This window comes from Oryctolagus cuniculus, chromosome 10 (genome assembly GCF_051225735.1).
Source record: "Oryctolagus cuniculus isolate XC-2025 breed Fujian yellow rabbit chromosome 10, ASM5122573v1, whole genome shotgun sequence".
NCBI lineage: Eukaryota > Metazoa > Chordata > Mammalia > Lagomorpha > Leporidae > Oryctolagus > Oryctolagus cuniculus.
This window is the reverse complement of record NC_142876.1, coordinates 22,589,430-22,611,106: the sequence shown is the minus strand read 5'-3', so window position 1 is coordinate 22,611,106 and position 21,677 is coordinate 22,589,430. Positions and strand designations below refer to the sequence as shown.

Genomic DNA, 21,677 nt, shown 5'->3' with positions numbered 1-21,677 from the left:
CCACTGAAATCAATTATTACTATTAAGAATTCCAAGAACAAATTCATCTGTTCTTAGTAGTGAAAGGTGATTTAAAAAATATAGATGGAGACAAAGGATTTACAGATTAATCCATTTAGAGTAAAATCAGGAATTTAAGTATTTAAAAAAATGCTGTCCAGTGCCACCAAACTCAGCACACATGGCAGGAGGTACAAGTCAAAATCAATTACAAATTTAACTTTGCTGCATAGCAATAGAGACAGGGCTAGCTGCTATATTTAAGGCTCTGGTGACAATTCTATTACAAATATAAGCATCATTTTCCAGGGATTTATTGCTCAGCCATAACAATTTTTAGACGGGATCATTTATGAAATTCTAGGGCTTGGCTTCCAAACCAGATATTTTTATTTACTTCTTTTAAATTAAGAAAGAGTTTAAATGTTCCGGATGAATGAAAGCAAATTAATAGTGAGAACTGTGAAAGTTTCCTTATTAAATAAAATTTTGCTATTTCACAGAAGCATTCAGAGACGGTAGTTAATTTCTTGGTGATATATTTTCATTTGCCCTTTATCCAAAGCAGCATGATGATGTTTCTATGGCTGAGATGGAAGCTAGGATTGATGACACTCCAAACATTTCAATCCTCCATATGCTAATTAGTTACTCAAGTTGCAGACAGAAAAAATTCCTTATATTTTATATTAGCTTCAAAACATATAATAAATTAAGACGATCTTTCTAGACTATGTGAGAATTTGATTCTGGTATTATTATTTTTATACAGGTTTTTTTTTAAGATTTTTATTTATTTATTTATTTGAAAGAGAGAGGTAGAGATAGAGAGAGAGGTCTTCCATCTGCTGGTTCACTCCCCAGATGGCTGCAAAAGCAGGAGCTGTGCCGATCTGAAGTCAGGAGCCAGAAGCTTCTTCTGGGTCTCCCATGTGGGTGCAGGGGCCCAAGGACTTGGGCCATCTTATACTGCTTTCCTAGGCCATAGCAGAGAGCTGGATAGGAAGAAGAGCAGCCAGGACTTGAACTGGTGCCCATATGGGATGCCGGCGCTTTAGGCCAGGGCTTTAACCCTCTGTGCCACAGTGCCAGCCCCCTCTAGTATTATTTTTTGAATAATATTTTAGGTTTGTCAAGCCCCTGATTAAAATCTTCAGTGGTGACAATTGTCTTCTACAGTCTCAATTTTCAAGGTGCTCCAGGATTTGTTCTCAACTTACCTTACTTGCCTCACCTTTCATTAGTTTTCCTTGAAAATCCTGGTCAGCAGCTGACCTAGGCCCTCTATCTTTTCTCAGCCATCTCTGACTTGCCCACCCTCTTGCCTGTTCTCTAGACCCATCTTTTTTTCAAATCCTTCCCATTCTCCCAGGCTTACTTCAAAGCCCAGCACCTCCAAAAATGTTTTTGTGATCCTCCTTACAGAAATCATTTCCTCACTGAAAAGCAAAATATATGGTTTTTGCAAGTAATTTCTATATATCTTATCCATGATGTATGTACTAAAGGAGTCATCAGTGAAGGTTTGTCAATCACATAAGTGGATGAATGAATAAATATCTATTATTGAAGACACATCTACTTTTGAATCTATGCTCTCAGCATCAGGTGATAGGTAACAGATGACATACAAATTTGTTTATGAAGAATAATGTATGTATTATCCTTAGGATATGGAGCCCACCAAAAAGTAAATAACATTTCAAACAGAAGTATAGCAAGAGCAAATTTGATCTTCCTTTCATACATTAAGGCTGTACATATGAACCTTGTACTCTTATCTCAAAGCCTTCCCATGTTAATGTATCTGAAATTTTAGATAAATCTGCCCTGTCCCACCTGTACCAGGTCAGGTCTGTTCCATCTCCTAACAACAAAACATTTTCCTAAAGTATGAATATGTCAATTCCCAGCTTAGAAATCTTTGGTGACCCAAACCTTCTGGCGTCTCCAAGTAAAATTCAGATCCCTTAAGGTGTTGCTGTCATCTGCTTTTGATGTGCACCTGCAGCTCCATTTCCTCCCGGCTCCCCGACATGCCCTCAGACTGGTCTCGCAGCTAACTTCACCTCACATTGAAAATGCCGTTGCACACCTTCCTGTGGACCCCAGCATTCTTCCTCACTTTTAGCCCTTTTGTTCTGGATTTGGGTCTGGAAAGTTAACGGTCAGCATTGAGTAATGTGCTTATAGGGATGAACTTTTGGCAGAGTGATTTAGATGCACTTGTGATACCTGTGTCCCGTGTTGGGGTGCCTGGTTACAGTTTGGACTTCGCTCTCAATTCCAGTTTCCTGCTGATGTGCACCCTGGGAGGCAATCTTAGTGATTGAGTCAAGTGGTTGGTTCCTGCCACCCATGTGTGAGACCCATATTTAGTTTCTGTGTCCCAGCGTCAGCTTGGCCTAGCCCTGCTTGTTGTGGCTATTTAGGGAGTGAATGAGAATTTTCTGTCTGCCTGTGGGTCACTCTGTCCCTTTGCCTTGCAAATAAATAAATATCATAACATGTTGAAAACTTTAAAATCAAATAAAAATCACACTTTAAAAATAAATTAAAAATCATGATACTTCAGTACTGATAATTGATGAAACACTGGATGACCAGTAGACTTGAGTGGATTATTTCTGTCTCCTTGTATTCCTACATAAAATATCTTGACACTAATGAATGGAAAACAATTTGGTTTTTTTGGAAAGTTTGATTTTTAACCTCTGAATGTTTTCCAGAATTTGGGATAGTTTGGAATTGAGTGGTTTTTGTATTGGTAAGTATAATGGTACCTTTAGTGTTGGTAGTTTTATTTAAGTTTGGAAATTCAGGTGGAGTAAAATACCTGTGGCATAAATGGTTACCTCATTCTTCATGGCAATAATCTGCCTAGCAGAAAAGGTCAAACAAGCTCCTTTATTAATTTTTTCACAAGCCTTTTTATTTTAAAACAAGCTCCTTTTGTAAGGAACAAAAGTAGGCTTGAATTTGACTTTGCTGGTTGTCTGGACTGTAAAAATTGAAAGTATAAACCAAGCCACCCAATGAAAAGAAACAGGGGTCTTTTCCATTAGGAAGAGAAACTGTAAAATGCTGCTCACACCAGACATTTATTCATTTTTATATTTCATGCATTTTAAGAGTTGCTATTACAACTGTAATATTTTAAATAGTCAATCTCTAAAACTGTAGTCATTTTCTAGAGGGAAGACTCTGAATTGTGGGATGCATGACTCCTTCTCATAATGCAAGATCCCAGGCACTTTTACATACAGAGTCTCGGGGATTTTTATGGTTCCCTGTGGAGGTATTCTAGCACATGTCTAATGTCAGATTTCTACAAAGGGCAATTGAACATTGTCTGTTAACCTGTTGATGGAACAGAGCTCTCTGGTGACATTGAAGTTGGGGGTTGGTGACTGTCATACCTTGATAAGCCTGCAGTTTCTGCATTATAGTATTTGACAGGAAGGGAAGGTATTCAGTTTCTCTTACAGATAGGAATATAAAATCCAGATAATGAAAATAACCTTTCCAGATAGAGTCCAGTCTGGACCCAGCATTTTAATCTTCCCAATGCTCAGAGAATATTTTTAATCATCAGCCTACTATTCTCACTGTTACAGATTTGGGGGTTTTCTCCTTAGTAAATACTGTGATCTAGCCCTTTAATTGATTTTGTTCCCTTCTGAGCTTGGCAGCAAGTTGGAGGTAAGCACAGCTGCATGACTGCTGAGCACGCCTCCAGACGCTTGCAGATGGAGACAGAAGCTCTTTTATCCTGGAAGCCCCAGCTGAATCAGGAGGGCAGAGGTCAGGACTACCTGTACACATTTGCTTTAACATCACCAGCCAGCTTTGCTGACAGAATTGTATGGCTCCACATGTCCTAATTCAAGAGAGATTGTTTTTTTAGCAAGGGATTCCCAGCAAAGTGCAGCATGTTGAAAGTATCCCAGAGCTGTACAAAGGAGTCAACTAGCTTCAGCTGAAAAGAGGGCGCTCTGTCACGGTGCTTTCCAACATAGCTTTCTGTGATGATGGCAGTGGTCTGTGTTGGTGCTGCTCGATATGGTAGCCACTGGCAACCTGTGGTTGTTTAATTCTTGATATGTGGCTGCGTGGCTGAGGAACTGAATTTTAAAAAATGTATTTATTTGTTATTTGAAATATAGAGAGATAAAAAGAGAGAGAGAAAGAAAGAAAGAAAGAAAGAGAGAGAAAGAAAGAGAGAGAGAAAGAAAGAAAGAAAGAGAGAGAGAGAGAGAGAGAGAAAGAAAGAAAGAAAGAAAGAAAGAAAGAAAGAAAGAAAGAAAGAAAAAGAAAGAAAGAGCGCCCATCTGCTGATTCACTTCCCAAATGCCTGCAAGAGCTGGAGGCGGCCTGGACCAAAGGTGGGACCCAAGGTCTCTCTCAGTCCAGGCATCTCACATGGAAGGCAGGAACCCAACCACTTGAGTCATCATTGCTGCCTCCCAGGATCTGCATTAGTGGGAAGTTGGAGGCAGGAGTCTGACCTATGTCTTGAAAACGGGTACATGAGGTAGCATCTTTTTTTATTTTTATTTTTATTTTTTGACAGGCAGAGTGGAGAGTGAGAGAGAGAGAGAGAGACAGGGAGAAAGGTCTTTCTTTACCGTTGGTTCACCCTCCAATGGCCGCTGCGGCCAGCGTCCCGCACTGATCCGAAGGCAGGAGCCAGGTGCTTCTCCTGGTCTCCCATGGGGTGCAGGGCCCAAGGACTTAGGCCATCCTCCACTGCACTCCCGGGCCACAGCAGAGAGCTGGCCTGGAAGAGGGGCAACCGGGACAGAATTTGCTGCCCCGACTGGGACTAGAACCCAGTGTGCTGGCTCCGCAGGTGGAGGATTAGCCTATTGAGCTGCGGCGCCGGCCTATGAGGGGGCATCTTAACTGGAGTGTTAACCATTTAGCCAAATGCATGCCCCATAGAACTGCATTTCAAATTTTATTAAATTTAAATTTAAACAGTTACATATAACTACTGACTGCCATATTGGACAAAACAACTCTTTAATAAACAGATGAATGTTACGTAATAAGACAAAGGTTTTTCTTTTTTTTTTTTTAACTTTTATTTAATGAATATAAATTTCCAAAGTACGACTTATGGATTACAATGGCTTCCCCCCCATACCGTCCCTCCCACCCACAACCCTCCCCTTTCCCACTCCCTCTCCCCTTCCATTCACATCAAGATTCATTTTCGATTATCTTAATATACAGAAGATCAGCTTAGTATACATTAAGTAAGGATTTCAACAGTTTGTTCCCACACAGAAACATAAAGTGAAAAATAATAGATGATTTTTTTTTAAATGATGATGAAATCAGATCAGACCTATTGTCATGTTTAATCCCAGTGAGAGTCAAGTTGGGAGTTGATAGTTTCTTTTTTTTTTTTTTTTTACAGAGGATCAGTTTAGTATGCATTAAGTAAAGATTTCAACAGTTTGCACCCCCATAGAAACACAAAGTGAAATATATTGTTTGAGTACTCGTTATAGCATTAAATCTCAATGCACAGCACATTAAGGACAGAGATCCTACATGAGGAGTAAGTGCACAGTGACTCCTGTTGTTGACTTTACCAATTGACACTCCTGTCTATGGCATCAGTAATCTCCCTATGCTCCAGTCATGAGTTTCCAAGGCTATGGAAGCCCTCTGAGTTCTCCGATTCTTATCTTGTTTAGACAAGGTCATAGTCAAAGTGGAGGTTCTCTCCTCCCTTCAGAGAAAGGTACCTCCTTCTTTGAAGACCTGTTAAGACAAAGGTTTTTCAAGTGGTATATAGTTATTACCTATTTCTCTCATGTTCAGTTACTGCATCATATCTCTCATTGATAAAATCAATGTACTGGAATGAAGAGTTATGACCATATGATAATGTGACTGAGAGAATTACCCAGCGCAATTACAGCACCATGGACAAATAGGAAACTGCCTGTATCATTTCTATTGCTACAGAGAGCATGTGTGTCTTAGAAAAGCCAAAGGATCTGGGAGCAGGGGAATTAGATTGGGATTTGGCTCTACCCTGGATGAATGACCAAGAGCAGTTCAAATATTTATCTCAATTTAAGATATTTCCTTCTTTTTTTTGGTCAGTTTTCTTTCCATTTTGTCTTCCTTTGTGAATCCGTTAAATGTTACCCCAATACTGCTACAGAAAAAAACCTCCAAAAGCAGTGGATTAAAACAACAACCACTCCTTGCTTATGCACCTGAGTTTGGTCAAACTTCAAGCATTTTACCAACCTAGACTAAGCTTCACTGGTGTTGGCACCAAGTGGCAAGTCAGCCCACATCTCTTCCACGTGTCTTCCACGTTTCTGTTCCTTATGGGCTATCTTGAGGATGCTGTTTTCTTACTGATGGTAGAAGTACAAAAGAGCAAACTATAAGCATATTTCAACTCTGTTCACTTGTCTGTTAGTATCTCATTGGATAAATTAAGTCATAATTCCAGGCTCAGAATCAAAGGAGCAGGCATTATACTCCTCAATGAAGGTACAAGGAGAAAGTGGATATTTGCCAAACAGTGATCTATCTTCCCTCAATACTTGGCACTTACTATCTGATTAGCTCAGTGTTCACTTGTAAAATAAGAAGAGTAGCAATAGGGGTGGGTGTTTGGTGTAGCATTTATGATGCTGCTTGTGATACTAATATCCCATATCAGAATGTCTGGTTTGAGCCCTGGCTCCTTCCTTTTGGATCCAGATTTTGCCTAATGTACACCATAGGAGGCAGCAGATGATGGCTAAAGAACTTGGGTCCCTGCCACTGATGAGGGAATGTGGATTGAGTTCTGGACATCTGGCTTTCACCTGGTCCAGTTCTGGCTGTTGAGGGAGTTTAGGCAGTAAACCAGTGAATGAAAGATGTCTTTCTGTCTTTCAAATAAAGTGGAAATAAATAAATAATGTAAAAAAGAATGGTGTCTGATTTGTAGGATTACTTTAGCCTTCCTTAAAATGTTTGGAAAGGAATTTTTTTAAAGATATATTTTATTTATTTAAAAGGCAGAATTATATGTATATAGAGAGATTTCTAACTACTGGTTCACTCCCCAAATGATCGCAACCCCTGGGGCTGGGTGAAGTAAAGCCAGGAGCCAGGACATTATCTGAGTCTCCCACATGGGTGCAGGGAACCAAGCTCCTGGATTGTCCGCTGCTGCTTTCCCAGGTGCATTAGCAGGAAGCTGGATCAGAAGTGGAGCAGTGGGACTTGAACCAGTGCCCACATAGGATGCCAGTGTCACAGGTGGCGGCTTTACCTGCTGTGCCACAACACTGGCCCCCCACAGAAAGTAATTTAAAAAAATCAAGTGTATAAAATAATTTTATTTATTTTAAGCAATAGTCTCTCCATCAGTTACCACTTTATAAGTAAACCAAAATTTTAAAAACATATTTCTTGAACATACTAATGAAACCTATAGTCAACCTCTTTCTTAACCAGAAGAGTAATTTATGTACTAGCATTAAAGTAGATGTCAATTACCTGCTAAAAGGGACATTGTCACTGACTCTGTAGTATCAATCCTATAACTTCTCTCTCAATGAGAGATAGCAATGTGTTTAGGGGAACTGACCTTGCTTAAAAGGATGGGCCAAGTTGGTGTAAGGATAATCCCATCTCTCTTGTTAGTCCTTTGTGTAGGAATGACTGTGTAACATGGTTTTGTTCAAGGAGACTCACCTAGCTGACTATTGGAGCTGTGGGAAGCCATTGCTTTAACGCAGTAGTAGGTGTTCTGAAACTGTGGATCAGAGAAAGAATGAGTTACGAGAACCTTTGAGAGAGAGGACTGCATTCCTGATAGGATGTTACCTCAAACCTACTCCACTTGTGAACTTCGAATTTTCAGATTATTGTTTTAATAATTTAATCCTCTTTGATATTGTCTTTAAATTATTCATGCTATTTCATTTCTTTCTCTCTTCCTCATTCATTCATTCATTCATTCATCCATTTTTCTATTATGGCCTTAAGAAGATCAATAGCATGCATACCTCTCACTAGACATTAGAAAGAAAATGAAAACCACATTTAAGAAACAAATTTTCAGCAATTTTGTAAAAAATTCCTGTCAATTTATACTTTATTTTTTTCTCAAAGATTTCTTTATTTATTTGAAAGGCAGAGTTACAGAGAGGTAGAGGCAGAGGCAGAGAGTGAGTGAGAGAGGTCTTCCATCTGCCGGTTCTCTCCCCAAATGGCCACAATGGCTGGAGCTGGGCCAAGCTGAAGTCAGGAGCCAGGAGCTTCTTCTGGGTCTCCCACACAGGTGCAGGGGTCCAAAGACCTGGGCCATCTCTCACTGCTTTCCCAGGCTATAGCAGAGAGCTGGATTGGAAGTGGAGCAGCAGGACTCGAACCAGTGCCCATAAGGGATGCCAGTGCTGCAGGCCGGGGCTAAAACCTGCTATGCTCAGCACTGACCCCCCAATTTATACTTTAAAAAGCCTCCTGTTTTAAACCAATGGCGACTACAGATGAAATTGGAAAATGATATAGATAGTTCCAAAATGGGGCAAACATATTTGTGGCTCATAAATAAAACGGGATCCTAAAGTGTCATCAGGGATGCATGTGCAGACATTCCTACTCTGGAAGCAGGCAGTGGCAACTCTGCCTATGCCACCAAGACAGAGGACATACCTAGCCAAGCTTAGAGCTTGAAGCCAAGAACTGAGATAAGCTTACCAAATGAAGTTGAAGAAAGTTATTGCTGACTCACTGCCTAACATTGTAGCTTTATAGGGCTCTGTGAGCACAGGCAGATTCTCAGACAAAAACACAAGAAGCTCAGCCAACTCATGTGATGACTGGATTTGTTACATCTGTTAGGTCACAATAGAGCAGGTAGAACACATTCTAATATGACCTAGACCTTGACTTGATATCAATCTCAAAAATTAAGACTGGGAAGGAGAGCCTAGGAAGACAAATAAGGAGAGAACGGGAGATAGGAACAGAAAGGAAACAGAAAAATCATGTGGAAGAAAAAAAACCAAAGATAAGAGAAGGCAATTTAATGCCAAATAAAATAATCAATAAAATCAACAAGCAGAATAAGAATTAATTTAATGGCATAGTCAGAAAAAGACTAAAATGAGAATTTTTAGAATATTCAAAGAGATAAATGAAGATTATATTCATTTAAAAGAAAAAGATTATGAAACAGGCAGGCAGGGTTGAATCAAGGACAGGAAGATATGCAAAAGTAGAGATGCTGGAAATAAAAATATAGCAACTAAAATAAAAGAAAAAACTAAATGTGAAAATATCTAGAAATGGATAATTGGTGGTTTAGATGCTAACAGTAAGTAATAACTCAGATCCCAGCAACAAAGCTTTAAAAAATAAGAATATCATGTCTCTCCATTTGTATTTCATGATGTATAAAAGGTAGAAAAACTGTTGGTAAAACCCTTGAAAAAGAAAAAGAAAGAATTGCAGGTTAACCACACGAACATTGTTGCATTAATTCTAAATAAAACAACATAAAACTACCCTTTACTAGTGTGTTTTTAGAAACGTAAACATGAATAATTCAATAATAATTCAACATCATAAAATATATTAATATAGTTCATACTAGCAAATGAACAGTGATAGTGTGATTCCCTTAAGAAATGCAGATAAAACTGATAAAATTCTACATTTGTTAACGATTTCAAAACAATAGCAAAATACAAAACTCAGAGAAAATTAGGAATAGAAGAGCAAGCATCATATATCAGTGAACCACTAGAAGAATTCCACTTAAAACAGAACTTATTGGGGACCAGTGTTGTGCACAGTGAGTAAACCAATGCTGTGACACTAGCATCCCATATCAGAATGTGAGGTTGATTCCTTGCTGCTCTGCTTCCTATCCAGCTCCCTGCTATGGAGCCTGGGAAAACAACAAAAGATGGCTCAAGTACTTGGGCCCCTGATACCCATGTGGGAGAGAGACCAGGATGGAGTTTCTGGCTCTTGACTTTGGCCTGGTCTAGACCTTGCTGTTGCAGCCAACTGGGGATTGAACCAGTGCATGGAAGATTTCTTCTCTCTCTCTCTCTCTCTCTCTCTCTCTCTGTTGCTCTTCCATTAAAATAAATGAACAAACAAATAAATAAATCTTTAAAAAAAAAACGTATCTGTGAGGCTGGCGCTATGGCATAGTGGGTAAAGCCAATGCCTGCAGTGCCATCCCATATGGGTGCCTGTTTGAGTCCTGGCTGTTCCACTTCTGATCCAGTTCTCTGCTAAGGCCTGGGAAAGCAGTAGAATATGGCCCAAGTACTTGGGCCCCTGTACCCTCATGGGAGATCCAGAGGAAGCTCCTGGCTTCTGGCTTCGGATAAGCACAGCTCCAGCTGTTGTAACCATCTGAAGAGTAAACCAGTGAATGGAAGACTTCTCTCTCCCTCCCTCTGCCTCTCTGTAACTCTGCCTATTAAATAAATAAGTAAACCTTAAAAATATTTGAGAAATGCAGAATGAGAGAGATAGACACATAGTGAGGAGTGGGGAAAGAGAGAGAGAGAGAGAGAGAGAGAGAGAGCAAGAGCGAGCAAGCTCCCATCAGCTAGTTCACTCCTCAAATGCCTACAATAGTCAGAGGGCCAAAGCCAGGATCTGGGAAATCAGTGCAGGTCTCCCATATGGATGACATGAATCCATCATGCTGCCTCCCAGGACCCACAATAACAAGAATCTAGAATTAGGAACCAGAGCTGGAAATTGAACCCAGGTATTCCAGTGGGGGACACGGTTGTCCTAACTGGCAGCTTAAATACTATGTCAGAATGTGCATAACTGACATTCCATTTATTTAGGAAGAAGGTGAGAATAGATACCCATCATCAATATACTGCAGTATTATATGGGTAGGAATAAACATCAAAAGAAAGGACTAGTCAAAACTGTCCTTGTTTTAGAAAATATAATTGTACTAAAGAAAGAAAATAAAAATATAAGAAATTTATTCACCAATTATAACTAATAGGAGAATTCAGAAAGTTCATTGGATAAGACATTGAAATATATAAAACTGAGTTGTGCTTATCTCTACATGAAATAACTAGATCTAATACAATTAAAAATGAGATGTCGGCCAGCACCATGCCTCAATAGGCTAATCCTCTGCCTGCGGCACAAGCACACCGGGTTCTAGTCCCAGTCGGGGTGCCGGATTCTGTCCTGGTTGCCCCTCTTCCAGTCCAGCTCTCTGCTGTGGCCTTGGAGGGGAGTGGAGGATGGCCCAAGTCCTTGGGCCCTGCACCTGCATGGGAGACCAGGAGAAGCACCTGGCTCCTGGCTTCGGATCAGCGTGGTGCGCAGCGACCATTGGAGGGTGAATCAATGAAAAAGGAAGACCTTTCTGTCTCTCTCTTTCCACTCTGCCTGTCAAAAAAAAAAAAAAAAAAAAAAAAAAAAAAAACACACACACAAAGAGCTATGAAAAATTATTGCATTCTGAAGAAGAGTAATATAGAGAAACTATCTTGTCTGGAACAATTAGTTTTCCATGAAATTCGATTCCTAATCACACTAATGCTTAAAAATTAGATCCAGGGGAAAGGAAGGGTTAAGTGTGTGAATATTAAAGAAAACTAAGCTATGTGGAAAAATTAGGAAAGTATCTTTGTGAGTGCAACTTATCTTCCTTAAACAAGACACAAAAAGCATAAATCATAAAGGAAATTATTTACGACTGTTGTTATACTAAAATTTAAATAAAATTATAAAAACAATAAAAAACAAACACTGAAGGAAGATGTTTGCAACTCAACAGGTAACAAGAGATATGTATTACCTGTGTAAGACATGCAATACTGTCCTACAACTCAGTAAAAAGAGACAGTGCAATATAAAAATGGGCAAATCATGTGCACATGCTATTCACAGAATAAGTAGCTCAGATGGTCAATATATACCTGAGAACATGTTCATCACACTAGGAATTATTGATAAGCAAACTCAAATAAAATCACATTAGAAAGAAGATATTTGACAAATAACTAAAGGAGCAGGAGTTTTTAGAACTTGTCAAAACCAATTTTGAGAGAAGCTTGTCAATAACTAGTGAAGGTGAAGAGAATGCCATACCTGACCCATTCCTATATGTAATCACAGAAATTCTCATACTTTTGCAGAAGGAATTATATGTTACTTGTGGTGTACATAGGGGGAATGAGTTTAAAACTTGGTGTATTTATACAAAGAAAAGTTTGAAAGGTTTTTAAATAAGTGTGTTAGATTATTATCCTGCAATAAATAAGTTTAAAAATTTTAATTAAAAAAGAAAAGAATAATAGATATATAGTATAATATATAGATTAATATATATTTATATATAGAATGTGATACATTTTGTGTGACAACACACAAAAAAACAAAGGTGACATATATTGTTACACACCCTTTATATATGGAAAATTTGAATACCATATTGGTATTTATCAGATTTTCAGGTTATTCAGGTTTGATTAGTGTTTGTCTCTGAGGAAGAAAATAAGAAAATGGGATGGGGAACAGTTTCTAGGAAAGTTCATCATTTTAAATATTATTTATACTGTTTCTTAAAATTATCAGAAGCAAGTATAAAAAAGTGTTATGAGAGCTATTGGGAGTTCCTGATGTTAATTCTCTTTGAATCTTTCCTGAATAGAAGAGAGGATAAGAAGGGAGATGTTCATGGTGGAGTGGTGATTGTGGATTTATGGGTCATGAAGAAAATATTGGAGTTCAAACAATGTTACACACTCACTAAGTCTTCTAGTATTTGTTGCTCCACTTTCCAAAGTGTTGCTAAGTGTTAGGGTTTTCTCTCTCTCTCTCTCTCTCTCTCTCTTTTTTTTTTTTTTTTTTCAGTGTTCTCTCCCTTTTCCATCACCTCTAACCACTTCCAGCTTAATAGCCACTTCCAGATTCAGACAAGCATTTCTAGACACACTCTGCTAGGGGACTGTGACTGGAATTCACTTGTTACGATTGCAGAGACAACAGGCATTTTCAGATAGTAACTAGTTAGGACTGGAGGAGCCCCTGAACTCTTGGTTGGAGGTCTATGGAGATAGCCCCAAGAATGGGCAATTTCCTCATGCCTCATCCAATATTTCCCGTGGCCTAATGGGAATTGAGCTGTTGCCCAAGCTAGTTAAGTACTCTCTTTTAGTTATTTATTTTTTACCAGTGCATGAATTATACTAAGGGCATGTGATTTTACTAGCTGCTGCTTATTGGTAAGGGGCTCTTACAACATGAAATTCTGTAACAGGATGATCTGAGTATCTTAGGGAAAAATAATAATAGAATCCTGTAGTCTGAATAGGAAAGGTTGTATCCATGTTTCGGAAAAATGAGATGAAGCAAGAATTTATGATTTACTCTGGATCATTCACTCAGATATGGCAGGGCTAGGGCTTCAGTTCCGTGTCTCATCTCATCATGGACAATCAACTTTCCAGAATTATCTAGTGCCCAAGTCAGGCTCAAAGCAGCTCAAACCCTGTGGGATAGGATGAGGCGCCTCTGAACTCAGGTAGTGTGTTGCCATAGCAAAGGCACTGGATTTAGCCACATATCTGTTTCTGAGACCTGGGGGTTCTACTTACTCTCTTGTGGCACATAGGCTCCTTTTTCTCTAGAAGGGAGTTGCATTGACAAACATTTCCTCAGGCAGATGCAAGTACATTTCTGGGTATCAACCTCTTGCATCCAGGTTGGGTGCACGTGACTTGTTCTAGCCATAGACTATCAGCAGAAGCCATATAGATCATCTGTGCATTGAGGAGCTCAAGCATGAATGTCTTTTCCATTCCTGCTTCCCCATGTGTTCGCAGGATGTTGAAGATGAGAGGAAGGTGAAACCACAGATCCATGGAGCACAGGTCCTGAATCACCTCATAGATGACCCCCACCAACCGGAAACACCTGTATGGGGTTGTAAGACTGTCAAAAGGTAAGAATTGTTGTATAAAGTTACTGCAATGCTGTTGCTTATTTATTATAGCTGCTGGCCTTGCTTTCATCAGTGTACAAAATCCGTGACTTTTGATCTATCACTCTTTCCTCTCTACTTCAGTGTCTATCTGAATAGAGAGCAGTAATTGCGAGACTCACACAGGATTGTTGGGGGCCTCCAGCGGGATGTAGGACAGTGCTTATAAACTGTGGTGTGCTGTCACTCTGAAGCAAATTGAAGAGAGTAACTGGAGCTCCACAATGTAAATATCTTCATAGCAATTAAAGAAGGCAGAATACGAATCCTTTTGCTGCCACCATCTAAATAGAATCAGATTTAGGATTTAACTGCATCACTCTCTGTAACTCCTTCAACTTCATGCCTGCATCCATTTATCACCACCTTTGCCATGGGTCAATCTATCAAAAACAAACAGCAAGAAAAAAAACTGGGGCCAGCAGTGTGGTGCTGTATGTTAAGCCACCACCTGTGATGTTGGCATTCCATGTGGGTGCTGTCTCAAGTCCCAGCTGCTCCACTTCTGATCCAGCTCCCTGTTAATGCGCCTGAGAAAACAGCAGAGGATAGCTCCAGCCAGTCAGGAGGGAGACTTGGATGAAGCATTTGGCTTCTGGCTTCAACCTGGCCCAGACCTGGATGGACCATTTGGGGAATGAACCATCAGATGGAAGATCTCTCCCAGTCTCTCTCTCTCTCTCTGTGTGTGTGTGTGTGTGTCTCCCTCTCTCTCTGTAACTCTGCTTTCAAATAAATAAATAAATCTTAAAAAAAAAAAAAAAAAAGCCAAACAACTAACCTGTAGATAATTCAGTTCCTACCACATTTGGAGTATGGAGTTAAGATATTCTGATTTTTATGTTTTTAACTGCAACAATTAATATTTATTTTGGTGTCTATATTTCCTATTATGAAGGAAAGGATGAAAAACATCCAAAAACAAAAAAAATAGCCAATACCATTTCAGTTATAATCACTCAGGAGTGGATATTTTTCAAGCCTTTTGTTGTCTATACATATGTAAATTTCTGGATCCCACTCTACATACTACTTTGTAAATATGTTCTCTTCACTGAAAATATCAGGAACATTTATTTCCATGTCAATAAATACAGAACAACACCATCCTTTTTAGTGGGTATGAGTATTTGGATATTTGATTATTTAGTGGGTATGGCTATTTGGAAATTTGATATTTATTCAACCAATTCTCTACTAATAAATATTCAGGTCATTTAATCTTTTTGATATCATGAATAACACTGCAGCTTTATTTTTTGTGAATATATAACAATTTGATATATTTGCTTGGTTATTTTCTCAGGAGAAAATCCTAACATTTGCATATCTACATCGAAATAAATGTACATTTCCAGTTTTTTCATTCACAGTGCCCAATTAACTTCAGAAACATTTTTGTCTTTTTGTTCTCCAATAAGACCAAGTATTTACATTTCTATTTCTAAGAATTCTCTGTGTATGAAAACATGAAAAAAAATAATTAGCACCACAGGCACTATCCTTTGTTCTGGTCTTTCAACTTAAAATATATCCCAAGATATCCTTGTGTCCTGGGACTCTTCCCCACCTCCCTCTTGGTGTCAGCTCCTCCCTCAGGAAATGAGCCCCCATGCTGGCTCCTTGTTGCTGTGAGATTTCCACAAACCTGTGCACCCAGACCCACTTCACTCAAAAGTCACTTGTTGGCTCTGGTTCCTCTTTCCCCTCTTCTGTGTCCAAGCTAGAACGCTGATGGCAAGAATTTTTCTCATGTAATATTTAGGGAACATTTAAAAAAAAAGATTTATTTATTTATTTGAAAGGCAGAGTTACAGAGAGAGAGAGGGAGAGGAAGAGAGAGAGAGAGGACACACACACATACACACAAAGAATGAGATCCTCCATCAGCTGGTTCACTCCCCAGATGATACAATGGCCCGAGCTGGGCCAAGCCAAAGCCAGGAGCCTGGAACTCCATCTGGGTCTTCCATATGGGTGGTTGGGCCCAAGCACTTGAGCTCCCTTCCTTTGCTTTCCCAGGCACATTAGCAGGGAACTGGATCGGAAGCAGAGCAGCATGGACTCAAACTGGTGCTCACGTGGGATGCTGGCATCACCTGCAGCAGCTTAACCTGCTATGCCGCAACACTGGTACCAAACTTTGTTTATTTTAGAGGCATAGGGAACAAGAGAGATGACAGAGAGAGAAAAAGAGGGAACTCCCATTTACTGGTTCATTCCCCAAATGCCAACAACCACCCACAGTTTGATGGCTGGAAACTTGATCCAGGTTTTCCATGTAGGTGGCAGGGACTCAGCTATCTGAGCCATCATTGCTACCTCCCAAGACCTGTGGTAGCAGGAAGCTGTTGGGAGGAATTGAACTCAGGTACTCCAATGTGGAGCTGTGGGACCTTGGGTATCTAAATGGCATCATAACTGGTAAACACCCATCCATAGAACATTCTTTAATTGAGGTAATTCACACTAACCTGAGAATGTCAGATAAGAAGTTAACTTAAGGGGTTAACATAAGGATTTGCTTAAAGGTAAGTTTATGGGGTTCACTATCCCATGAGTCATTTCAATAGAGAATGTTTTGGTGAAAGACTTCTAACTCTATTTTGGATACCAAATACTAGCTATACAACAAGGCTTTGTTTATAGGTATTTTGGAATTTATATTTACATCCTTGATTATTTTCCAAACTGTTAACAAAAAGGTCTTAATACTTCTCTCCCACTGAGTGACTACTTTATCGGTTCCATAGACTAGGACAGCCCTAATTAATGAATATAATATTGATCTCCTAAATCAGTTTTCATGGTGTATAAATTATAATTAAGATAATCACTGTTATCAATTAATATTGAGCTCCTATTCCATATGTGATGGGTTATTTTCTTTCCAACAAAACAAAGAACATGTAACCTAGCACTCATGAATTGTGTAATTCAATTGAAACAACACAGATGACAAATACAGAAATGGCAAAGGAAATAAGTGAAGTGTATTCAAAATTAACAGCCACAAAATGGCCCAAGTGCAACGTGTGAATGACTGAACTGCATGTGACTGGTTTGGGGTGTGGAAAAGCAGTGTTGTGTCATTGACTGAGTGGCATCAAGCTTGCTACCTAGAAGGCAAAAATAAATGAAATGTTTCTTAGTATTTATTTTTATCAGTCTTAAGGTAAATAGAATTAAATAAAGGTATTGAAGAGGACTACAGTCTTATTTATCTTCAGACTATAAATATGGTCATTAGTAGAATGTGGACACCTATCAGAGAAATAGAGAGGACTTTGCAGGGACATTTAAACAGTTCCATTATAATTTTCAAGAAATCTTTAAGGGTAGTTAACCTGTTTGCAATATTTGTTAATTTTATGGGCTATTGATTAAAAATGATTACTAAGAGATGATCACTCTGATTCTCAATTTAATGATCGTTAAAAATGATCACCTTAACTCACAATTTTTAGTTTTGTGAGTTCTGCTATGTCTTACCTGGGTCAGAAACAACTGGAATTTTGGGTATTAAAATATATCATAATTCTGTTGACTCATCATAGTAATGCAACTAATGAAAAAGACATACGGGTCTTCCATGTAGATCCTAAGGACTTTTGGTATCACATAGGAAAGATATTAGTGCTATTATCAATGCCATTTTTCAATTACCAAAGAAAGTTACAAATTATAGTAGCAAACCTAGGATATTAATACAGGGTTTGGTAGCTATTTGGAGTTTGAGAAGTGTCGCTCCCCCTCTTCACGGAGGAACGACACTAAACCCTGCCTAGGCTTCATATCCGAGTCACGGCACCATTATGTTGCTCCCCCTCTTCATGGAGGAACGACACTAGACCCTGCGCTGTTCTTTTGTCTGCTCGGCCCTTCCCGGGTTTGCTGCTGGTTCTTCCCGGGTTGGCTACCGTCCCTTCCACCTCTGTGGAAGGGTGGTTCCCCCTGCCACTTTCCCCACTTCCGCCGGGGAGCGGCACACCACTGGCCGGCTCTCTCGGGGGCTGCTCAGATGTTCCTCAGGTGTTCCTGGTGCATGTTGTCTCTCTCCTCCTTTATAGTCCTCTTCCACCAATCCCAACTCTGCTACCCACACGCCGAGTACGCTGCTCTCCTCCAATCAGGAGCAGCTCCTGCAGCTTGTCAAGTTGGTGAGAGGCAGCTGGGTAGAAGCTGTTTCCTCCTCTCCCAGCGCCATATTGTGGGAGAGCAGATGCATAGAATAAGTCTTAATTCGAGTAACAGTCTAGTCCCAGTTGCTCCCCACAGAGAAGTATGTCAGTAGCATTTTTATTATAATTGTGCAATATATCACTATGCAGGAACAAAAAAGAATGAGCTATTGATAACTGCCAACAAGTCAGAATGAGCTTCTGAGATGCACAACAGTGTGAATATCATTCAAGTCCACTCTCCTATTGACAGAAGTTTATTGATGCTGCAGTTTTAGGCTGCTATGAATAATTCTGCTCAGAACATTCTTGTTCAAGTCTTTCTAGGCATATACATTTATTAATTTTTGTTGACATACCTAGAATGGAATGTGTACTTAAATTTAACTTTATTAGAAACTACCAAGCAATTTTCCAAAGTGGTTGTACCATTTTCCACTTTTACTGAGAGCATATGAGAGTTTCTCATGCATACCAGCACTTGGTTCTGTTCTTGTTTACAACAGCATCCCACTATGTGTGTGGTAATGCCTCATTATGGATTTTTTAATTTATATAAGTGGAAAAGGTTTCCTGTATTTCATATATACAGTTTTAAGAACATAATGATACTCCCTACCCTCCCATCCTCCCACTTTCTCTACTACTTTTTTATTTTTCTTACTTTCAATTTATTTATAATCACAAGCTTAATCCTCCAAAAAATACAGAATTCAACAAATAGTAAATAGAAAGACAGTATTCCTCAGGAGTATACATAACAGCTATAAACAATAATCAAATCTCAAGATGTTAGTTTCACTCATATACATTACATTTTTATACTCTTTATATTAGTTACCATAAATAAGGGAGAACAAATTGTATTTGTCTTTTGGGGACTGGCATATTCACTAAGCATTATGGGTTCCAGTTGTATCCATTTTGTTGTGAAAGACAGGATTTCATTCTTTTTTATGGCTAAGTAGTATTTCATTGCATTTTTTAATCTAGGCATCTGGGTTGATTCCACATCTTAGCTATTGTAAATTAAGCTGCTATAAACATGGGGGCACAGATAATTCTCTCATGTGCTAATTTCATTTTCTTTGGTAAATTCTCAGGAGTGGAATGACTTGGTCATACAGTAGATCTATTTTCAGATTTCTGAAGAATCTCCATACTGTCTTCCATAATGGTTGTACTAGTTTACATCTCTACCACCAGTGTATTCAGGTCCCTTTTCCTTCACATACTCACCAGCATTTGTTACTTTGTATTTCTGTATAAGAGCTATTCTAACTGGGGTGAGGTAAAACCTCTTTGTGGTTTTGATTTGCATTTCCCTGATGACTAGTGGTCCTGAGCATCTTTCATGTGTCTATTGGCCATTTGTATTTCATCCTTTGAAAATTTCTGCTCATTTCTTTAGCCCATGTCTCAACAGGATTGTTTGCTTTCGTGTTGAGTTTCTTGAGCTCCTCATATGTTCTGCATCTTAATCTTTTATTAGGTGTATAATTTACAAATTTTTTTTCCCATTTTGTCGGTTGCCTCTTTACTTGGTTGAGTGCTTCCTTTGCTGTGCAGAAACTTCTTTGTGGTTTTAATTTGCAATTCTTGATTTGAAATGCCTTTTCAGATGTTTGTGAGCCATTCAAATATCTTCTTTGGTAAAGTGCCTGTTTGAATATTTTCTTCATTTCTAAAATTTATTTTTAAAATTTTTTAGTATCAACTATTTTAGCACAAAATTTTAGGAATTATTGATATATTTGTACATAAATATATATTACATATTCTAGATAAAACTCATACATATGATATTCTTTGCCATATATACATATGTGTATATATATCATATTCATGTTGGTTGTGATTTGCCTTTTAATGTTTTTAATCTAATACTCTCCAATTTTCAAAAATAAATGCAACTTAAAAACTGTCAAATAGCCAGCCTACTAGGGAACCCATATATGTGTATATATATTTTTCCATTACCTAGTAGAATACATAGCAAGTAAGATCAACAATGATAATTTTTGGTACAAGTTACTTCCGTAGGTTTTGTACCCCCTAAAGTCTAATTATAAAGTGTATCCTACATTTTATACATCAGCTGTTTTTTTTTTTTTTCTCTCTCTCTAGATGATCTTGATTCAAGAAAACAATTATCATGGATGTATTTTGTCTCTGTTTTTGGTTGGTTGATCATTTGAATCGTTAATGAATCACTCAGGCTTTATCAAGACAGGGTTATTTCAGCTTGCACTGGGGCTCTTCATTGCTTTCATATTAATTTTTTTCTTTATGTGAGAGGCAGAGGGAGAGAGAAAGAGAGAGAGAGAGAGAGAGAGAGTCTATGTCCACTAGTTCACTCCTCAAATGCGTGCAAATGCCATGGCTGGACCAAGCTGAAGACAGAAGCCAGGAACCCCATCCAAGTATCCCATGTGGGTGACAAGCAGTTGGTCCATCATCTTTTGCTTTCCTAGGTGCATTAGCAGGGAGCTGGTTTGGAACTGAAGGAGCCAGGACTAAAACCAGTACCTTAATATGGAATGCAGTCATCGCAAGCAGCAGATTAACTCACAGTACCACAATTCCCACCTCTCTGAGGCACTTCAGAAATCATGCTTTCAGAATTTTTTTCTCAGTCTTTTGTTAAAAAAAATTCTTGAAAATCATTGCTCAGAAATCGAGCAACTTTTTCTTTTAACATTCAAGACTTTGGGGAATTATTAACCCAGTTAAGATGACAACAACGATAGCACACTAACATTGGATCATTTGGGAACCCCAAAATTCCAGCAATAGTAAGTGGTTAAAATGATGCTCTAGAGACTTCTGAAATGTAGCAGTAATGTACTTGGATGTTTGCTTTGGAATTGGTAGGCATGACATGATCTTGTTTCAGATAAACAATGTTGGGGATGTTGTACCTGGCCTGGACAGGGAACAGTTGTGAGCTCTTCAAGAAGAAATGCAGTTATTGCGCAATAATTGTTGTTGTGACTGTGATCATCCAGTTTCCCTACATGGTTGCTGTGGCCTTAGAGTAAGAGGACACTGACTGCTATGGAAATGGAGTTACCGAAGGAAGAAAAGAATGAGAAGACTGGAACATAAAACAAAAATTGATAGTGAAAGCAAAGATGTTGAATAAATCAAGAGTTCAAATTTGTTGCATTCACCTACATGATATTTCTGGGAAATTTGAAAATATAGCTTTCATTATACTTTTAATCATCAAGTTATTGGGAATGTACTTCTCTTAAATGGCCTGATAAATTTTTCTGTAACGTAAATATTTGAGTAATTGAAAATATTATGGAGATTTCTAGAGATGCCACAGTTCACAAGACAGATATGTTTTTGGCCCTTGGAACTTAGACTATGGGGAAAGACACTTAAACAAATAACGTGATCTGGGATGAATGTTGGGGAAGGAATTCCAGAGTAAGGTGGGAACAAATAACTTGGCTACCTATCTTAGA

General features: G+C 38.7%; 1 long non-coding RNA gene across 2 annotated transcripts in view; it reads left to right on the top strand.

Annotated features, from left to right (window-relative positions):
• LOC103349348 (uncharacterized) overlaps positions 1–21,381 on the top strand; it is a 196,005-nt gene extending 174,624 nt beyond the window's left edge. For both annotated transcript variants that reach the window (XR_016213985.1, XR_016213986.1), the window contains exons 3-4: positions 13,863–13,981; positions 20,329–21,381. This is a non-coding gene — a long non-coding RNA (uncharacterized LOC103349348). The remainder of the gene's footprint in view (positions 1–13,862; positions 13,982–20,328) is intronic.
• The last annotated feature ends 296 nt before the right edge of the window (positions 21,382–21,677 follow it).